The sequence below is a fragment of the Hippopotamus amphibius genome, chromosome 12 (assembly GCF_030028045.1).
Source record: "Hippopotamus amphibius kiboko isolate mHipAmp2 chromosome 12, mHipAmp2.hap2, whole genome shotgun sequence".
Lineage (NCBI taxonomy): Eukaryota > Metazoa > Chordata > Mammalia > Artiodactyla > Hippopotamidae > Hippopotamus > Hippopotamus amphibius.
Genome location: NC_080197.1, coordinates 83,813,756 through 83,829,812, shown reverse-complemented (window position 1 = coordinate 83,829,812; position 16,057 = coordinate 83,813,756). Strand labels below are relative to the sequence as shown.

The window sequence follows — 16,057 nt, the reverse complement described above, 5'->3', positions numbered from 1 at the left end:
TATTTTTATGTTGAGTAATTTCTAGATGACTTTCTTTATGATTCTGAAGTAATATTCTCATAGAAACAAGAATCACTGTTAAGGGAAGAGAAGCTAATATTTGAGTGTGAGACACCTTCCATATCCAAGTCTAATTGAATCATCCCAGTCACCCAATAAAGAGGTCCTTATTATTACTATTTTATGGGTTAAACAACTGAAACTCAGAGAGGTTAAATAATTCATTCAAAGTCACTCTTCTAGGGATGACAGAGCCTAAATGTGGATATAATTCTGGCTCTCAAACCAATCTATTTTCTACTACATCACACTCAAAGGAGTATTCCGATTTTGTCAATGGTCAAATCTAAGTGCATTTAAGTTTCCCACACAGGAGGTTGGGATGGCATGAACTGTGAGATTGGGAGTGCCATATATACATTAATTACATAAAACAGATGACTAATATGAAAAAATATCAAATTGTACACTTTAAATATATGCAGTTCATTGTATGTCAATTATATCTCAATAAAACTCTTTATAAAAGGAAAAAAAAAAGGACTTCCCCAGTGACACAATGGTTAAGAATAATGAATAAATAAATAAAAATTTTTTTAAAAAGGAAAAAGAAGTTTCCCACACAAATTACAGAAAACTTGATCAATCAATTCACATTATTCCCTGGATAATTTCTTAAACAGGATATATATCTATATTAAAGCATAAGGGGAGGAACTTTACTGGTGGTGCAGTGGTTAAGAATCTGCCTGCCAATGCAGTAAACACAGTTTCAGTCCCTGCTCCCAGAAGATCCCACATACCGCGGAGCAACTAAGTCCATGTGCCACAACTACTGAGCCTGCATGCCACGACTACTGGAGCGCGCATGCCTGTGCTCCAAAACAGCAGAATCCACTGCAATGAGAAGCCCGAGCACCACAACAAAGAGTAGCCCCTGCTCGCCACAACTAGAGAAAGCCCACATGCAGCAACGAAGACCCAACACAGCCAATAAATAAATAAATAAATAAATAAATAAAGTTCCAGCTTTGAAAAACAGACAAATAGGGCTAAAAAAACAAAAAACAGAAAAACAAACGAAACAAAACAAAGCCCCAAATTATCCACTTTTCCTTTCATTAGTCTAGTCTATCAAAAGATGACTGTTGCCAGGTGACAATGAGAACATATTATATGATTCTATTTAGGTAAAACTCTAGAAAATGCAAGCTATTCTATAGCAACAGAAGTTAGGTCAATGGTTGCCTGGCAGGGCTGAGGCTGGAGGGGTAGGTGGCAAAGGGCAACATTGTAAAGCAACTATACCCCAATAAAAAAAAAAAAGAAACTTCTGAGGGGGCGAATATGTTTATTATCTGACTGTGATGCTGATTTTACAAATGTATACTTCTGTTAAAATTTATGAAAATTTAGAAAAGCTGATTGTATATTGATATTGATAATCTATACACAGAAGAAGTAATGCTGCATTAAAAGTAAAAACAGAGCACCAATTTCCCTACATCTCATTGTATGCAAAACATATTGCCCCTACTCACCTCGGAGCAGCCATGATGGAAGGCCTGGACGAAGGCCCCGACTTCTTCTTGGAGGAGGACAGTGGACTTTTTTTTTTAGTTTGTCTGAGAAAATCTTTATTTGCCTTTTTTTTTCCCCCAGATCTTTATTGGAGTATAATTGCTTTACAATGTTGTGCCAGTTTCGGCTGTACAACAAAGTGAATCAGCTGTATTTATACATCTATCCCCATATCGCCTCCCTCTTGAGGGACTTCAGACTTAAAGCAATAAATGTGGATTTTCAAAGTGATGCTGCTCTGCAGGTGGACATTTCTGATGCTGTTAGTGAGAGAAAGTAAAGTTCACTGTCCACACATGTTCCACAACATGAAGAATTTATCTGGCTTCATGATTCCTTCATTGAAAATGAAGACTATGCAGGTTACATTATCCCTCCAGCACCACCAAGATCTACTTTTGATGCTTCCAGGGAAACACTACACAAAGTTGGAGAAGGAGAAGGGTCTAAGACAAAGGAGGAATTCACAAAGATGAAACAGGAATTGAAAGCTGAGTATTTGGCAATATTCAAGAAGACCATGGCAATGCATGAGGTGTTCCTGTGTCACGTGGCAGCACATCTTATTTTGAAGAAAGATTTAAATTTCCATGCCTCCTTGGAATATAATCAAGATTTGAGTGTGCGAGGAAAAAATTAAAAAACAGAAATTTGAAGATTTCTTTAAAAGCATGGTTAGGGCTTCCTAGGTGGCGCAGTGGTTGGGAATCCGCCTGCCAATGCAGAGGACATGAGTTCAATCCCTGCTCCAGGAAGATCCCACATGCCGCGGAGCAGCTAAGCCCGTGCGCCAAAAAAAAAAAAAAAAAAACCATGGTTAAATCAGCGGATGGAACAATTGTTTCTGGAGTAGAGGATGTAAATGATTTCCTTGAACATAAACAAACATTCCCTTTAGAATATCATAACCGAGTTAAGGATGCATCTCCTAAATCTGATAGAATGACAAAATTCCACAAAAATGCTGCAGACGATTACAGTAGAATTGCTCTCCATTATATGCTTTAGGAACTCAGGATTCTACAGATATATGCAAGTTTTTTTCTTAAAGTATCAGAACTGTTTAATAAAACAAAAAAATATTCAATAGAAGCATGAGTGTCAGCTGAATGAGTATCTCAAACTTTCTAACCTTTTAAAATATTATTTAAGAGAATCTCAAGCTGCTAAGGATCTCCTCTATGGAACATCTAGGTCACTAGCAGATTATGAAAATGCTAATAAAGCACTGGATAAAGCAAGAGCCAAAAATAAAGATGTCCTGCAGCCTGAAATGATCCAAAAATTATGCTGTCAGAAATCTGAAAAAATATCTGAATCTGCAAAACAAGAACTTAGAGATTTAAGACAAGAAGAGTTGCCACATTTGGAAAAAATTTAGTGGCACTGGCAGGGTTGGAACTAAAGCGTGCAAAGGGTAACCTACAGTTGCTGCAGAACTGCCTGGCAGGGTTAAATGGAGACACCTAAGCCACGCTCCACCTTCCAGTTAAAAAGGGCTGCCTTCCTTCAGATTTTACTTTTCTTTCTTAATGATGTTAGCCATTTACTGCTCACTGGAAACAAAAGAAACAGTTGATAAAGTGCATCTACTCTCCCTCTTTCTGAGAAATGATGGAGCTGGTGCTGCGGATGGGCTCCTGCGTCCGCGCCCAGGACAGCTGCTAATCATGGTGCGCTCCTCCTCTTCAGAAGCCCACAGTTCTGTCTTTTTTAAAGTAGCCTCTATAACTGTGTTTATTTTGTAAATAGTATTCCTTATGGCTGCCAATCTTATTTAGCTTTACGTAATTTCTGAAGAGTAACACTTTCAAAATACATTGTTCAAAGAAGGTAAGGGTTGCCCTTACATTTTTTTGAATTTTGTTTTTAAAAAACATTGTAGGGCTTCCCTGGTGTCGCAGTGGTTAAGAATCTGCCTGCCATTGCAGGGGACATGGGTTCGAGCCCTTGGCCACGAAGATCCCACATGCTGTGAAGATCCCACGTGCCGTGGAACAACTAAGCCCATGAGCCACTATTGAGCCCATGTGCCACAACTACTGAAGCCTGCGTGCCTAGAACCTGTGCTCCACAACAAGAGAAGCCATCGCAATGAGAAGCCTATGCACCACAAAAAGAGTAGCCCCCGCTCTCCACAACTAGAGAAAGCTAGTTCGCAGCAACAAAGACACAACACAGCCAATAAATAAATAAATAAATAAATAGAAAGAAAACAACAACAAAAAACTAACCACCTTAGTTCACTCTTGTATCCTGGTAAAGCATCTTAATCAGACATTTTTAATTAATAAAAGTTTCTTAGAAGTTTTGGGACAGACTTTATGTAATCTTTGTAAGTATGAGTTCTGTAGAAAAGCAAATGCATTAGTATGTTTGCTTAGACTTGTAAACTAAACCAATTATAGGCAAACAGTGACAACAGTCAAACAAACAAACAAACAAACATGTTGCTTTCTACATGCCAGAGTAGAGGTGATCCACGTGGCTGTCAGCTGTCCAGGGGCAAAGGCTGTGTCTTTCTGGTTCTCAATCCCTAGCATCTAGTACAGTGCCTGGGACATGAGTTCTCAATAAATAGTGAATGGAACTAGGTATTTCTTCAGGAACTTACACTTTGGGAATTCCCATAGAATTCAAATGTTTAAGCAGCTTGCTAAACATTTATCAGATTGCCCAAAGTGGAAAAGCCCTGTTAAGGAGCTTAAGTAGAAAAGAAGAGAAAGAAAGAAGGAAAGAAAGAAAGAAAGAAAGAAAGAAAGAAAGAAAGAAAGAAAGAAAGAAAGAAAGAAAGAAAGAGAGAGAAAGAAAGAAAAAGAAAGGAAGGAAGGAAAGAAGGAAGAAAGAAGCTTGTGCAGAAGTCAGCTCTCAGTGGTTCCAATTTTATATTTAACCATAAAAATGTGAAGAAATGATACCTATTTGCTAACTGAAGTTGTTCTGATGTCGACCAACTTTGTGAGTAGCATGTCTACTTGGAAGAAAGAAGTTCTGAGAGAACTGAGGTCTGATAAAAAGAACATCTGTAAGAACAGCAAACGCTTAAGTTGCAGATTGTAGCTGTGGGCTTAGTATTGTGATCTCATTAAAATATACAGATGGGAGAGTACATGTAATAGCGTATTCTCACATCTTACATCTCCTATTCACCCCCCAACAGATGAGCTTCCCTCCTATTCCACCCCCCCCCCATTAAAACCATCTAATGCTAACACCCATAACTTCCCTTCCCTTGGCCTCTAAATGTTATTATAACAGCGTAGCCTTTCCAAGTCTCATATTAAATAAAGGAATATATGATATGATATATATATATATATCTTACTACCTTTAAATCAGCTTCACTTCTGTTCTCACCCATCTCCTTTTTCTTTCACCTGTCCTTGACCCATGTTCTCATTTTCCTCACCCCAAATAAATCTTTCCTTGAATCTCTTTCCCCTAAAACCTCAATCCCCTTTCACTCTTCAACCCATCATCTTCCCAAAGCTTCCTTCTCCGGCTTTTCCTGTCTCAGTTTATGGAGTCACCATCTACTCAGTCTCTCAAGCTAAAAACTTTGCAATTATCCTTAAGTCCCTCTCTTCCATATCAAGTCGATCATCCAGGCTTGTGACCAATTGAATTGCATTTCAGAAATATCTCTTGAATACATTTCTCTTCTGTCTCCTTTCTACCCTGTTTTGGTTCAGACTCTCATCATCATTACCCTTAACTATTGCAAAAACCACCACATGCTTTTTTCTACCGGGTATCTTCCATTCTCCAGCCCAACTTCTGCCCCACCACCTCCGACGCCACCAGATTTATCTTTCTAAAACATGAATCTGGTTGGGTCACTCCTCTGCTCAAACTTTGACTCTGCATTGCCTAAGGGACAGAGGCCAAGCACTTGGGTGTGGTACTGATTGTCCATCAATCAAACTCCCCATCTCTTACCCCAGGCTGATGCCACATTGACCTTCCTATTGTCCCATGCTGTGAAGACACATGCTTCTTCATATGTTGGTCCTTCTGTCTGAAATGACTTTCTCTTTCTGGAAAATTTCTACTTGTCCTTCAATTAAATATCACCACTTCTGAAAGGGCTGCATTTCCCTCTGAAGAGTTGCATGTTCCCTCCTCTGTGTGCCATAGCATTTTGTTTATATTTCCATTTTAATATTTATAGTGTTGTTTTAAGGTTTTTTGAGAAATCTCTTTTCCTCTACCACCTCTTTATAAACTAAACACATTCAGAAGAGGAATCAAATTTATTTGTCTTGTATCTACTGTGCCCAAAGCAATACTTGACATCTAGTAGAGACCAATAAACATTTGTTGAGTGAATGACTGAGCCAGCAGCAGTTTTCTATTGGGCAGTCCCAGGCAGCAGGTACAATGTTAACAACACTACTTCTTAAAATGTGCAAGAGAAAATGCATTGAGTGGGTATGCTGTAACTGCTGGGTAATAAACCCCAAAGACAAATGCAAATGATATTTTCTCTTTTTCTATTATTTGGACTCACTGATGTTTTAAATTAACTACTATTTTGGATGAACTCTACCTCTACCTCCTTCCTGTAATGTTGATCTACTTGAGTGTATAAATCCTTTCCTTAGATTATCCACACCACTGTACCTCTTGCCCAGGATGAATAATTGGAAGTTAATTATAAATCCTGCCTCATTGTGGGATAGCAGATTTGGGTGCTATTTCCTGGCCTATTGTGAGTCATACTTGACAGAATTTGGCACAGGTTTACTTACATTTTTCCTGGCTGAAAGATTTATTTTAAATGTTAGCTGTTTTCACCTTCTAACTCTGAAATTCTTTTTTTTTTTCTTTCTGTTTTGTTCACTCCTATGTCTCAAGCACTTGGAACAGTGACTGGCACATAGTAGATGTTAATGCATTTTTATTATTCTCAGATATGTTATACATTTAAAGAATATGTATAGCATAAATATAATCTTAAATAAATAAAACAGATGCCCATGTACTTCCCATATCCATAGATGGAAAGACTTAATATTGTTAAAAGGTCCATCTATCCAAAGAGATCTACAGATTCAATGCAATCCCTATCAAAATCCCAAAGGCATTTTTTTGCAAAAATAGGGAAAAAAACAAAATTCATATGCAATCTCAAAAAAAACAAAACAAAAAAATCCCACAAAACAAACAAAAAAACCCCAAACCCTGAATAACCAAAACAATTTTGACAAAGAAAAACAAAAGTGGAAGCTTCATACTTTCTGATTTCAAAACATATTAAAGAGCTACAGTAATCAAAACAGTATAGTGCTGACATAAGACAGACATATACACCAATGAATACAATAGACAATAAACCCTCACATAGATGGTCAAATGATCTTTGACAAAAGTACCAGTGCTACACAATGGGGAAAGGATAATCTCTTCAACATATGGTATTGGGAAGGCTCGATATCCATGTGCAAAAGAATAAAGTTGGACTCTTACCTTACACTGTATACAAAAATTAACTAGAAATTAACGACCTATATATAAGACCTGAAACTATAAAACTTTTAGAAGAAAACATAGAGGAAAAACTTTATGACATTGGATTTGGCAATGGTTTTTTGGATATGACACAAAGCATAGGCAACAAAAGCAAAAACAGACAAATGGGACCACATCAAACTTAAAAACTTCTGTGCAGGGCTTCCTGAGTGGCGCAGTGGTTAAGAATCTGCCTTCCAATGCAGGGGACACAGGTTCGATCTCTGCTCCAGGAAGATCCCATATGCTGCAGAGCAACTAAGCCCATGAGCCACAACAATTGAGCCTGTGTGCCACAACTACTGCCACAACTACTGACGCCCATGCACCTAGAGCCTGTTCTCTGCAATAATAGAAGCCACAGCAATTAGGAGCCCACACACCACAATGAAGAGAAGCCCCTGCTTGCCACAACTAGAGAAAACCCGTGTGCAGCAACAAAGACCCAACACAGCAAATAAATAAATAAATAAATAAATAAATAAATAAATAAATAGATAAATTTATATTACAAAAAACTTCTGTGCAGCAAAGGAAACAATAAATAGATTGAAAAGACAACCTATAAAATGGGAGAAAATATTTGCAAACAATATACCTGATAAGGGATTAATATATAGAATATATGAAGAACTCAACAACTCAACAACAAAAAAATCTAATTAGAAAATGTGCAAAGGGCTTTAATAAATATTTCTTCAAAGAAGATTTACATATGACCAAAAAGTACATGGAAAGATGCTAAGCATCATAATCATTAGGGAAATGCAAATAAAAACTACACTGAACTATCACCTGACACCTATTAGGAAGACCACTATCAAAAACAACAACAACAACAGAAAATAACAAGTGTTGGTGAGGATGTGGAGAAATTGGAACTCTTGTGCCCAATTGGTGGGAATGCACAGCCACTGTGGAAAATAATATGAAGGTTCCTCAAAAAATTAAAAATAGAACTGTGATGATCTAGCAATCCCATTTCTAGGTATTTATCCAAAAGAGTTGAAAACATGATCTTATAGAGATATTTGCACACCCATGTTCATTGCAGCATTATTCATAACAGTTAAGATATAGAAACAATCTAGACATTCATCAACAGGAGAATGGATAAAGAAAATGTAGACTATAGATACAATGTAATATTATCATTTCCTTAAAAAACACTGCTTTGGGAAAGCAAGTGTTCTCCTTAAACTTGCTGCAAGTAATAAATCCTTCCTTCTCCAGAAAATAAAAAGGAGGAAATCTTGTCTTATGCTACAAAATGGATGAATTTTAAGGATATTGTGTTAAGTAAAATAATTCAGCAACAAAGAAACAAATAACTGCATGATCCTTCATTTATGAAATATCTAAAATAGTCAAACTATCAGAAACAGAAGGTAGAATGGTGGTTTCCAGGGACTGGGAGAAGGGGAAACGAAGAATTGTTCAGTAGGTATAAAGTTTCAGTTTTGCAAGATGACAAAGTTCTAGAGATGTGTTTGTGTATACAGTTAACACTACTGTACTGCACACTTAAGATTAAGATGGTAAATTTTATGTTTTGTTTTTGACCCCCCCACACACAGAATGAATAGAATTCCTGTGTGATGGGGTGTGCATATCTTCAACTTTAGAAGATAAAGCTAAATTGTTTCGAAAGTGTTGTGCCAATTATACTCTCACTAGCAGTACATAAGAATTTTGCTCCATATCTTCACCAACATTTGGTATTGTCCCACTTTTTAAATTTTGCCAATTTATGGATTATTTTAATTTGCATTTTATTGATTGCTATACAGTTTGAACATCTTTTTTGGGTTTACACTTAAATAAATGACCTATTCATGTCTTTTGCCCATTTTTTATTGTTCTGTGTGTCTTTTTCTTAATGATTTTTATCAGTACTTTATATATTTTTTGCACAAATCCCTTATAAGTCATGTAATGGCAAATATCTCCCAGTTTATGGCTTTGTCTAGTCACTTTTTACACGGAGGCATTTAAAGAAAACACGTTTTTACTGTGGTCAAATTTATCCATCTCTTGCGTTATGATTCACTCTACATCTTGTTTTAAGAAATCTTTCTTTACCCTGAGGTTATAAAGACATTCTATGGTTTCTCCAAAAAAAAAGTAAGGTTGTGGTAGAATTGGTTTTTGAAGAGGTGTGAAAACTTGGAATGGGAAACCATCAAAAGAGGTATTTTTTTCTTTACATAGAAGGCAGATGCCAAAGGTGGTCTATCTACACAGAATTAGAGCTGAGGCTGCTGCAGAGAGAGTCGGTCTAACTACAGGAAAGATTTCCTATCTATGACGGTCTGCAATTTCATTGGCCTATTGAAGCAATGGAGTCTATGTCATTTTGTTTGGTAGCAGGAGGTGGTTGCTGTGGGGTTGTTGAATAGTAGAGAGATTATAACTCCACCGAAGTAGAGAGGGAAAGAGTCAAGGGACAGATCAAATGATTCTCTGGTTCCTGGGGAGCCTAAATATATCACTTATGTGTGCAAGGCACAAACTGAAAATAAGTGTGCACCACTCTATCCAGCTCTCTCTGTCTCTGCTGCCATACTTACCCCTTATCCTTCACCTGGAACTTTCTGTCTAGGGAAAATAAAACAATCTCAGGAGACTATGGTCAAAACCACAGAGGAGAGGATAAAAGGTAAAGCTTTGAGAGTTAGAAATACTCTTCTCAAGGACCAACAGAAGTGTGGAATCATCTTCCTTGGAACCTTTGAAAGTTTGACTGAAATAGCTTTGAATGGAGGAAGGAGGAAACCTCTAGAGCTATTTGGATCTGGAGAGAGGACTTTTTTTGTGGGGGGGGGATAGGGAGGTGTCTCATGATTGGATCAGCTGAAAAGTCCTTCTACTTCCACTTAACCCAAGGTGGCTGCCCCAAGAAGAAGAACATTTCAGAAGGAGTTAGTGGACAAGGTTTGGGGAAGAAGAGACAAAAAGACTGTCCCCTAGGGCAGGGCAGAAGGAGTGGAGTGAGAAGGAAAGCTCTAGTGGGGTAGGCTGACAGAGAGGGAATGAATGACACTCCTGGCTCTTCCAAAGGGACATCACCATTAATCTTTAGATTTTCATCCTAGGCAAGTGAAGGAGAGCAAGAGAGGAAGGACAATGCAGTGTAAATTATTACACAGCCCTTGGCTTTCAGAGTACTGCCAGTAAAAGAGATTTATGGAGTGAAACTTTGAGCAAAGAGTTCTAGAAAATGCTCACACCACCTTCAGGCACACTTATCAACTACATTTGTGCACTCGTGCCTGGATCCCCTCCATGTGCATACACAGACATTCATGCCCACGGAAAAAGCATGTATGCAATTGTGTGCAACGTAATTTCACTACGCTTTTCAGATACAACCCTATCCCTTCCTGTGTTTCCACACAGGCTCCAGGCTAGATCCAACCACTGATATGGGTTTTGTTCGGGTTGACGTGATGAGAGGGGCACCTGTAAAGGTGATGAGGAGTTGCAGAAATCTGCGCTAAGGATTTTGAATGGAATATTGTAAATGATTGTTCTTGAGGAAGGAAGTGAGGAAAGCAGTGTTTCACGCAGGTTATTTTGTTAACTATATATAAGAGGGAATTAAATTTTAATTCACTAGAAACGGAGACTGAGAAGAAGAAAACGCCATTGAATAGATGCAAAAGACGGGTCTCGGAAGCTTCAGGTGAAAAATTAGGATTGTAACTGCAAAGACCAGACGGATTGAACCTGGGGTAATGTGTATCTGTCTCCTGTCTCCTTCTTTCTATTTCCAAATTCCTGGGAGTCAGGGTGTAGCCAGGAACTGGGGGAGAGGGATCTTTGATTTCATGCCCTTGCGTGCTCTAATGAGGAAGTCTGCCACCCCGTCTGGTTTCTCAGGAGCTCACTCAGAAACCTGCAAACAAGGGCTTCTGAGCCAAACCGATGGCGAAATCCTGGCTGGTGTGAAGCAGCCTCTTAGACAAACTGAGAAAGGCAAAAGGAAAGGGAGACTTGGGGTGTTGAGAGGGCAGCTCAGCCATTCCCCTCTGCACCCCCACAATGCTTGCACCCCTCCCGACACTGGTTATGACCACTCTTTCTTTCTAAGCCTTGCTTTCTGCATTTGATTTCAGTGTTAATGGTTGGGAAGGGACTTCTGATATTTGATATTCATGCTTCAGTGGTAACAACTCTAGGTTGTGCATGCAGAAGGCTTTCATATGTTTAAAAGCAATGGCAGCGTCATCAGATCCTTTTCATACAATCATTTTAGTTGTATTCGTATTTCTTCGCCATTTATTGGTCGAACTGTATGCAATTGCGGACATATTTGACCATTTTGGCCTACAAAAACGATAATCTCATAGGTTTCAACTGAATATTCAGAACCTACTGTGTGTTTAATAGGACTAGCAGGCGATCTGGTGTAATGGTTAAAAACCACAGCCAGGCTGATTTTCTTCCCCAAGGTCAGCTCCACCATCTAGTCTTGAATAAGTCACTTAACTTTTCTGTGTTTCCATTTCCTCATCCTTAGAATGAAGATAATGATAGTAGTTACTTCAAAGGCTTGTTGTGAGAATTTAAATGAGCTGCCACGTGTAAAGCGCTTACAACAGTGCCTAACTCAAACCAGGCTTTATATAAATATCAACTATTACTACATGCTAGTCCCTATTAACTCATTTAATTTTATTATTAAACATTTCAGGCATACAAAAAAGTGCATAAGAAAATTAACACTTATGTGCCAACCTTTCAGCTTAGAAATAAATTACAAATATAAGGAAACCCCATGGGCACCCTTCCCCATCATACTAGTGTTCCTCTTTCTCAGAGGTATCCTCCATCTTGAATTTTTTTTTCCTCCATCTTGAATTTGATGCTTATTATTACCATGGAAGTTTTTAAAACTTTCATTTATTTATTTAAGCAGATTTTATAATTTATTTATTTAGGCCACACTGCAGAGCGTGCAGGATCTCAGTTCCCTGACCAGGGATTGAACCTGGGTCATGACAGTGAAAGCCTGGAATCTTAACCACTAGGTCACCAGGGAATTCCCACCACGGAAATTTTTACAACATACTATGTAACATAATCTATATAAAGTATTGTTTTATATGTTTCTTAATTTTTATAAGTGATGTCGTGCCATATTTATCCTTAAACTAGCTTCTGTTGTTCAGAATTGTCTGTGATATTTATCTGTGTGGCTACGAGACTAATTTACTCATTTTAACTGCTGTATAGTATTCCAATGTAAAGAATTGCCACAGTTTATTAGCCATTCTCCTTTGGGAGTACCGTGAAGATGCTTCCAAATCTCTGCTATTACAAACTTGTTATTTAATTTAGTCAACCAATTTTTACTGAGGAAATAGCAAGTATGGCTAAGTGGCATAAGTGTGGGAAAAAGTGGTACATGACTACTTCAGAGAAGTAGCTGAAGATTTTACTCTGTGATGGGAAATGACTGGAGGATGGTGAGCAGGGGAGTGATTTATTTTTTAAAAGATCATTATGGCTACTATCATAATATCCAAGAGATTAAAATAGAAGCAAGAAGACTGGGTAGGAGTTTATTGCTATAGTCTAAATGAGAGCAGAGAAAATGGTGAGAAGTGGTCAGATTCAGAAAATTTTCTGAAGTTAGACCTAACTAGACTTTCCAGTGGATTTGGTAAGAATTATGTGAAAGAGAGGTCAAGAATAACTCCAAGTTTTTTGCCTGAGGGAATGGATGAGTGATAGTACTATCGTCTTTATTTCTCTTTTTTCTTTTTTTTCAGCTTTGTTGGGTCTTCATTACTGCGTGAGGGCTTTCTCTAGCTGCAGCAAGCAGGGGCTACTTTTCGTTGTGGTGTGCAGGCATTGTCGTGGCTTCTCTTGCTGTGGAGCACGGGCTCTAGGCGTGCGGGCTTCAGTAGTTGTGGCACATGGGCTCAATCGCTGCGGCTGGTGGGCTCTAGAGCACAGGCTCAGTAGTTGTGGCACATGGGCTTAGTTGCTCCATGGCATGTGGGATCTTCTTGGACCAGTGATCAAACCCTTGTCCCCTTCATTGGCAGGTGGAATCTTAACCACTGTGCCACCAGGGGAGTCCCTGTATCCTTCTTTCCTAATTTTTACTTTTATAATTATTATTTCCTTTCATCTGCTTTTATTGGGGGGAGGTTCTGTGATTTTTTTTTCTTGAGTTGGAATTTAGCTTTTTGTTTCTCTTTTTTCTTTTCTAATGTATTAAGGCTGTAAAGCCCTTTCTAATGCTACATTAGCTATATCTCACATATTTTGACTGTGTATTGCCTTTATTGTTCAGTCTAAATATTATCTAATTTCCATTATTAGTTACGCTTCAAATTTTTTCCTTAAATTTCCAACTAGTTGGGAATTTAATCTTTTTGTTATTGATATCTAAATTAATTGCTTGTGTACAAAGAAAGGTGGTCTGTATTTGTTGAGATTTGTTTTGTGGCCCAGTGTACGGTCAGTTTTTGAAATGTTCTCTATATTCTTCAAACAAATGTGCAGTCTCTAATTGCTGCATGAAGGGTTCTACATATATTCATTAAAGAATGCTTGTTAATTGTGTTATTCACATCTCCTATGTCTTTACCAATTTTTGTCTGCCAATGTGCCAATAACTAGAGAGTTATAATTTTTACATCTCCAACTATTATAGTGAATTTATAAATTTCTTCTTATAGCTTTGTTTTGTGTATTTGAAGTGACCACATAAAAGTAAATAACTGCTATATCTTCCTGGTGAGCTGTTGCTTTTATGATTACGTAGTGGTTCCATTTTTAAAATCTTAAGGTCTAATTTTTAAATGTTAGTAAAATATACATACCATAAGATTTACCATTTTAACCATTTTTAAGTGTACATCTTGTTGGCATTAAGTACATTCACATTGTTGTGCAATCATCACCACTATCTCCAGAACTTTTTCATCATCCATCCCAAACTGAAACTTTGTACCCATTAACCAATAACTTCCTATTACCCTCTCCCCAGCCATGGTAACCACTTTTCTATGTATCTGAAAGTCTATTTTGTCCCATATTAGTATAGTAATACCAGCTTTTTGGTATTTTTTCTATTCTTTTACTTTCAAGCATTCTATGTCATTATGATGTACAACAGCACATAACTAAAATTTAAAATTCAGTCTGACACAGCTTCCCTGGTGGAGCCAATGCAGGGGATGTGGGTTCAATCCCTGGTCCAGGAAGATCCCACATGCTGCAGAGAAACTAAGCTCATGTGCCACAACTACTGAACCTGTGCTCTAGAGTCCATGAGCCACAACTATTGAGCCCACGTGCCACAACTACTGAAGCCCATGTGCCTAGAGGCCATGCTCCACAACAAGAGAAGCCACAGCAATGAGAAGCCCACACACTTCAATGAAGAGTAGCCCCAGCTGGCTGCAGCTAGAGAAAGCCAGCGCAGCAAAGAAGACCTAATGCAGCCAATAAATAAATAAATAAATAAAATTAAAAAAAAATTTAAACAATCTCAATCTAACTGGTGAGTTTAGTCCATTTATATTTAATGAGTTTACTGATAATTTTTTATATGTATCATTGTTTTGTGCTTATATTTTTCCATGTGTCTCTCTTCCTGCTTTCTATTAAATTCATGAAAGTTTTTAAAAAAATTCCTTTTCTCCTTTACTAATTTGAAAGTTGTGTATTATATTTCTATTCTTTTCATGATTACTCTAATTTTTAAAAAGTAATCTTACTGGCTTAAGCGGTATCCCTACTATTCTCCCAAATAATGCAAGAACCCTGGAATACTTTAACTCTGACTGTAACTCATTTTGTATGTTATTGTTGTCCAGTATTATAATACAACCTTATCTTTATATCCCCAAATTTGTCACTGTTACTATTTGCCTAGTCAATGCTTGTTTAGGTATACCCACATGTTTTCCAGTTTCTTTATTCATCAAAACTATTCTCACAAATCTTATTTTTATCTCACTTCCTCCTTCTTGGTTGAAATTTTCTGTAGGAAATTCCCTAAAGAAAATGTCATTAGTGGGAAGTCTATTTATGTTAAGAAACCTGTTGTGTTTGTCTGGAAATTTATCTATTTCATCCTTACTCTTGAATCATAATATAGCTGAGTAAAGAATTCTTGATGAAAAAATTTAAAAATTCAGAACTTTGAATATATTATTCATTGTTATCTAGTCTGTTGTTGCTTTCAGAAAGTTTGCTCTGAGTATAACTGTTGCTACTTTGAAGGTAATGTGTTTTTCTCTATTTGCTTTCTAAGCTTTTCTCATTGAACTTGGAATTGTTCAATTCACAGCAACATATATGAGTATGGATTTAGTTTAATCGATCCTGCTGAAGATTTGTGCAATCTGAATCTGAGGATTCATGTTCATGTCTTCTATTAATTCTGGTAAATTCTCAGCCATAATCTCTTTGAATGTTGTGTCCTCTAATTCTCTTTATTCTCTCCCCTAAAACTAGTATATATTGGGACTCCAACCCATCTTTTAGTCTCTAATATTTTCTAACTCTTTATCTCCTTGTATTATCTTCTGAACAATTTCCTCAGATGTCTCCTCTAGCTCCATAATTCCCTCTACTTATGCCTAGGTTTCTTTTTATTCATCCATTTAGTTCCTTTTTAAACTTAAAAAAAAATTGAACTGTAACACTCACACATAGAAGTGCACAAAAAAAGTATTGTTGAATTAATTACCATAGTTATAGTTACAGATCAAGAAATAGAATGTTACCAGACACCAGATGCCTTACATGTTCCCCTTCCCAATCACAACTGTCTTCCTCTCCACTAGAGGTAAACACAATCCTGATTTTCATGGTAATCCCTTTCTTGTATTTAAAAGAAAAATAGTTACACTACCTAAGTATGCCTTCCTAAACAATATAGGTTTCATTTGCTTTTAAACTTTATAAAATAAATACTGTACATAAATTTTTGTGTCCT

At 37.3% G+C, this 16,057-nt stretch overlaps 1 pseudogene; it reads left to right on the top strand.

The window, feature by feature from the left end:
* Positions 1-1,553: 1,553 nt before the first annotated feature.
* Positions 1,554-3,051, top strand: LOC130833517 (sorting nexin-6-like; annotated as a pseudogene).
* The last annotated feature ends 13,006 nt before the right edge of the window (positions 3,052-16,057 follow it).